The sequence below is a fragment of the Haliotis rubra genome, unplaced genomic scaffold (assembly GCF_003918875.1).
Source record: "Haliotis rubra isolate DU_JTF1 unplaced genomic scaffold, ASM391887v1 Scf108, whole genome shotgun sequence".
NCBI classification, from domain to species: Eukaryota; Metazoa; Mollusca; class Gastropoda; order Lepetellida; family Haliotidae; genus Haliotis; species Haliotis rubra.
In genome coordinates this window covers 1,104,165-1,111,194 of record NW_025764981.1, presented here as the reverse complement: position 1 = coordinate 1,111,194, position 7,030 = coordinate 1,104,165, and positions in this window count along the sequence as shown.

Genomic DNA, 7,030 nt, shown 5'->3' with positions numbered 1-7,030 from the left:
TGGTGTTGCAAACATAGAAACATAATTTTTCATTTTAAAACTGTGATTCTGGTTTGCATTATGTTTGACTAACTCCTTACTCTGTCATCATCAGAGTGGTGTTATCACGTTCCTTGTATGGCTGTAATGTATGGGAGAAATTGTCTTTAACGAAATATGTCATGATCAAAAACTGTCAACGGTATTTTTGTAAATAAATAAACGTGTGCCCAACTGAATACAGATGTAACTGGGTATTTTATACATACAGGGACACATAGAGAATCTCACCCAAGTGTCTGCTGATATCAATTATATAAACACGAGTTGTTAAAGTTACAAGTTTTTACTTTTATCAGCGAGTGTTGATATCCTTGATATCAGTAGACTCGAGGGTGAGATTCTATATCATCAGAAATCACTCTTCATTAGTTTTCAAAGAAAAATGTACCTCTCTGAACACGGTACTGCCATTAGACTTGCAGTGCAGCGATGTTATAGCATTGTGACGTCATCAAGTTTATGATGTCATAGCATTGTGAGTCATGTAATTGATAATGTCAGGGCATTGTACAAAATCTACTGCCAAAACGATATCTCCTTGGAGCTATCGTTTGATCTCACACAAGCAATATCTCCAGTGGAACACAGTTTTGGATGATACTTTAACCTACAACTTCTGTTTGCTTCCTGGTAATCTCTGTTATCTAAATCAATGTACATGTGTATTCTTCTCTGAAATGGAACTTAAGTTCAACAAGACAAGCGGGACAAGAAGCGACAAAACCCTTTCCACATCCATAAATAAAAGCAGAGTCGACTGTACACATCCGACTATATTATGAGTTTGTGTTTGTATATGTGTTTCGTTCTGTTGTTTGTTTGTTTGTTTGTTTGTTTGTTCATTCAGTAATATTACAGCTGTATGATGGCGGCCTGTTAACAGACTGACCAGACAATCCTGTGACTGACATCATGAGATTCGATGACAGGGGTTTATGAATCACTGTCACATAATGATGACACCAGGTGTTCACTAATCATCTAGTTTAGCATGGTACATCTCGTTTAAAAATATGATTTGTCTGACGAAGTAAATGATTGTATGATGCATTCAAACTTCATTACAGAACGAATTAATGGAAAGATGCATCTACAGGACGAAAATGTATTTGAAACATAACTTCAATCCCAGAGAACACCAAGTCGCTCATAGCTGCAGAATGACACATGTTCCACTGAGGCAACAATTCGCTTAAATGGTAAGCGTATCCTAGTCTTAGTATGGACTTCAGAGGAGATTATTGTTTAAATTTCTCGATATCTAACAACAGAACCTTGGGTTAGGAAGATTTTCTGTTGATAAAGACTAGAATACTTTGTGTCTCTAGCGAGACTTGTTGGCTTAGGTTCAGTGCCAACAGAATCAATAGAATGTATTTGTGGAACAGTTGCAAATAATTCCGTAAACAATGTTTGTTATTTTATGTCACGTCAAAGGAGTTTAGAAGCAAATGGTATATGGCAGTGTACGTTATTTTGAAACAATGCATTTGTATTACATTGTTTGTGTTAAGATTCAATAGAGGTTCATTGTGTTTTGACAATAGTTGTGTGTTAGGAATGTATTATTATCTGATGTAAGCAGTTGTGTGGATATATGTTGCTATATGTAGATGCTTTGGGGGTCGATTGTACTCTGGACGAGCACAGACTAACCCAGCATGATGTGGAACATTCTTGGATATTTTAAATTGATTACTGATTTGAACATATTTTATTCACAAGGAAAAGGATTGAGCAAAGTTGGGTAACCCTCTCCAGAAGAAGAAAAAACAGAAACAAAACAAAAACACATATATTATGATAGTGATGTAAGGTTGATATGAGGTGAGGTGAGATGAGGTGAGGTGAGGTGAGGTGAGGTGAGATTGGGTTTAACGTCGTGCTTGAGAACATTTCGCTCATATGACGACGTGCATGCGTGTGTACGTGTATGTGCGGCTGCTTGTACTATCCCAGACTTAAGCTGGTTTTATAGTGCTAGCCCACTGAGATACCATGCCGCAGTGAAGCATGAATACCCCACTCAGACACATTATACTGACTCCGAGCCGACCAGTCCTTGTTGTACCCATTAATGCCGAGCGCCAGTCAGGTACCAACAAGTACCCTATTTTAACGTCTTTTGGTATGACGCGGTCGGGGATCGAACCCGCGACCTTCCGCTCTCCGGGCGGACGCTCTAACCACTAAACCACGGAGACGGTCTGTACAAATGTAAGACTGTATAAAGCGATAGGTGCTTGCTACATCAAGACCAACGACTTGGTGAAGAACAATCTCTCTGGATGTCTAGTCAAGGTCTAATTCGAAAGCCTTCCACTGTGGGTGCGAGATAAATATTGTTATCGGTGACTTTATAACTTTTACAACCGCTTGTTTTTACTGCCAGTGTAATGTTGTATTGCCATTGAATATTGTACTGGTATTGTATTGTGTGCTGTCAATGTAATTACGTTGCAGTAGTTTGTATCGATTTGTAAATCTAGTTAATTTTGTGATACAGTAGTTTGTTTGATGTTTTTACAATGAACTGTTTTGAGTACAGATATCTGGGTTAACGTATTGCTTTGATTTGGAAATCTGTATGCAGCTTCAACATACCATATTTAATAAATTCAATAACTTGGACATACGATGATATAATTGAAAGATAACAATGTACGGGCAAAACGCATAATTAAGTTTGGTTTAAAGGCGGAACAAGTCTACTAAACAATGTATATATTGCCAGCAAGCGTGCACTGGGAAGTAGCTAAATGCTTACTTGTAATGGGGAAAAAAGAGCGTCTGTTTTTCTCACTAGTGGGTTTCTGTCTTGTCAATATGCCTGACAAATTGTAGGCCCTTTTTGTGTATCTGCCGAACTGTTAGTAAAACAGTCTGCATGTCTGCCTATCGGTCGACCTGTCAGGATGTTTGTCCGTCTATCTGCCGAACTGTCTGTCTTCCCTGATTCATATCTCGTGTCTGCCAGTCTATCTACCTTCATGCCAACATCGGCTACAATATTGCTGAGTGCGGCGTTAACATTCCATCATCCATCAAACAAACAAACAAACAAACAAACAAACACAAAAAACAAAATGAAAAAAAATGTAAAACATTCTCAACTAATCGTTTCTAAGATTATCGCATGGCCCAGGAAAATTACAGTTAGGAATATGGCCTGTTAACATGCATCAAATACTCGTTCCTGATTGGTTACTGAATGTACCGTTTCACTCCCATGTACACAGATAAGGTCATTTAAATCTTCATCACAGGTAAATACCGAACCTCTGAATTAACGCCCCACAATCTGATTATATGTTGTCAACGTGTAAAACAACTGGAAATGTATCTGTGAAATGCAACTGCATGAATAAATATTCATTATGTCGAAACTAAAGTAAATAGGTTTTATGTCACAAGGATCGACTTTATAGACGTTGACGCCATTGATGGACGTCACGTCGATGCTGGTTGATCCCTATAATGTGTTAATGGACGACATCACCTGACATCACCCAGCAGGAAGGATAATAGATACCTTTACAGGGAATCTCACAACAACATGTCTGCACAATCATCACCCAGACCTTCCGTAAACACCGCACCGGCGGGTCGTGCCTCCAAATTCAATCCAGGGGTTTCCTGGTGTTTAGTGAGGATTGGTGCCAAAGTCTCAGACACACGGCATGATGTCCAAATGGTTCGCAAGATGTGAATTTGATACTGAGTGAGTGAGTGAGTGAGTGATTGAGTGATCTACATGCGCTCAACCATGCACCCACTCTGATATACAGAATACATATTCATTGTTATACGTTTGAACTCAGACTCTGATGTACATAGTTTCTATAATATCCGCTCCGTGATAGTACCCGTGAAGGTCCGGGTTAGAATATTGATCTTCAGTAACCCATGTTTGTCGTAAGAGGCGACTAACAGGGATCGGGTGGTCAGGCTCGCTGACTTGGTTGACACGTCATCGGTTCCCAATTGCGCAGATCGATGCTCATGCTGTTGATCACTGGATTGTCTGGTCCAGACTCGATTATTTACAGACCGATCCCATATACCGGGACTATTGCTGGGTGCGGCGTACAACTAAACTCACTCACTCACCGCTCTGTGATAGAGAGGCAAACTGATGTAGATGCACATTGACACACTTGTTTTCTGATGTATAAATATATTGACCCATCTTCTTATACACATATTGCATTTTAATATCCACCTCTCTCAGGCACTCACCCTGATATATACGTATTGGCTCTTTGATATGCACGCCCTTTCATACACACGCACCCCGATATACATGAACTGACACTCTCACATACACGCGCGGCGGTGTGGTAGGCTAGTGGTTAAGGTGGTCACTGAACACGCCGAAGACCCGAGTTTGATTTCCAAAATGTTCATTTTTGGTGTCCGTGTTGTCCCTGTGAAAATGCTGTTGAACGGCAAAAATACCCTCACTCACTTGTGCTCTCTGACATGCACGGATTTTACAGTGTGGTTTCATACATAACACCGAGACGTATATCTCCCCAAGTGTGTGTGTGTGCGTGTGTGCGTGCGTGCGTGCATGTGTGACGGAAAACGACAAAGCATGTGTTGCCCCTGCAGGAATCGTCCGACATACAGTTGGTGACTGAACATGCAGGGTAAGGAGCGCGCGGAGATATAATAATCTGCAATCATTATTCATGACGAGTGCCGCTCCTAAAGGCTTGTAATACAACAGGTTTTCTACACATTAATGTTCAATATGGCAATATGCAAATATAATTATACAGATGCTCAGTTCTCAAAGGCAGATGATCAGTATTATTCAGGAATCTGACCGCCGTTCGATACGCCAGTTCCGCGCAGTGTAAAATATTCAGATTTAATTATCTACCATGGATGTTTCAGTGGAGTGCAAAATATGTCACGCGAACGCATCTCCAGCAAGATGACATCACACAAGGCAGGAAGTTTTAGTTGTTAGGATGCGCCAAATTCCACAATAATGTCAATCAATTTTCCACTTCCTTGTGACTGACGTCACTAATGCTTGCAAATATCCACTGACTGACTGATTTAGCTTTACGCCGCTTTTAGCAATATTCAGCTATTTTCCCAGAAATGGGCTTCCACCTGTAACCTGATTCGAACCCGGGTCATCGGCGTGACGACAACTTTTAAAATTAGATACCCACCTGACATGGAAGCTGCCTCTGAACAATAGAATATGGTTCCAGCAGCGGGATAGCCAAGTGGATGAGGTGTTCGCTCCTCCTGCCAGAAGCCCTGGTTCGAATATATGCATATGGCTGCAAAAGGTGAAACCCCAATTCTGGTATCCCTAATCGCGGTAGTGAGTGAGTGAGTTGCGTTTTACGCCGCTTTTAGCAGTATTCCAGCAATATCACCGCGGGGGACACCAGAAATAGGCTTCACATATTGTACCCATGTGGGGAATCGAACCCAGGTCTTCGACGTGACGAGCAAACGCTTTAACCACTGGGCTACCCCACTGCCCCTCTGTATGACAGAATAGAAATACATCAAAACGTGAACTGTACTGACGCTTAGTCAGCACTCAAAGAATACATCCACATGATTTTGCTTTATAAAGTGAGTGAGTGAGTTTTGTTTTACACCGCGCTCAGCAATATTTCGGTCCTAAAGAATCGAGTCTGGACCAAAGAATCCAGTGATTAACAACATGAGCATCGATCTACGCAACTGGGATACGATGACATGTGACAACCAAGTCAGCGAGCCTGATCACCCAATCCCCTTAGTCGCTTCTTACGACAAGCATGGGTTACTGAAGATCAATTCTAACCCGGATCTGTAAAACCCATAATTCGAATATTTGTACCTATGCGGAGAATCGACCCTGGGTCTTCGGCGTGACGAGCGAACGCTTTAACCAATAGGCTACCCCACCGCCATCTTGATAGTGAAGGAATATTGCCTAAAGACCACACTGAAATATTTGTGCCTCTGAATGTCGTCTTCATCTTCACTGACATCGTTTAATTACCAGTATGATAATGACGACACCTACTAATTATTATGTCCATGATAATGTCCGTAAGTCATCCTTCACCTTCGAACGCGTTTACAAGTAAAATGAGTGAGTATGGTTCTGCTCCGCTTTCAGCAATATTCCAACAGTAATAAAACGGCGGGAACACCAGAAATGGGCTTCTTATATTGTTCCATGTGTGGAATCGAACCCGGGTCTTCAGCGTGACGAGCGAAATGGGCTTCTTACATTGTTCAATGTGTGGAATCGAACCCGGGTCTTCGGCGTGACGAGCGAACGTTTTAACCACTGGGCTACCCCATCGCGCCTTTCCAGGTAGAAATACCCTGTGACGGATATGCGACGTGACACGGAAACAAGATTACACCGAACTGTTTGAGATGGCACTAGAGTGGGTGAGTGAATTGTGTGCTTAACGCCGCATTAAACAGTATTCTAGTTATACCGCGACGTGTCAGCTTAATGAGGGGGAAAGCCAGATGTAACGCAGGTCTCGAACATTTACCACTATGATGGAACCCACGAACATAGCGCTGATAAACCTAGGGAAATACTCGGGGGGAAACATTTCAAAACTCTCATTCACATACACCTGCTTCCTAGTGTATTTCTAGCACAAGAATGCTTATTTCTTTCAACGTTCGTTAGAACACTAACGGGCCCACGCAGAAAACAAACACACAAACCGATAGAACAGAGGTTCGCGAGGAAAAAACAAAATGGCATTTTCGTGACATATGTCAAAACCCACTCCTTGTGACATCGCATCAGTGACAACAAAAAAATCGCTTCGTTGATCTGTTTCTGTGTTGTTTCAAGCCAGAGTAAATGTCCAAATTGTTGTAACATATGTCAAATATTTTATATTTTACGTGACTGAAAAAGAATGTAAGACAACTTCCTCTGACAGGTCAAGTCTCTTTCTTTAAAAGTCCTGGTGATTTGAAGACAGGATTATCT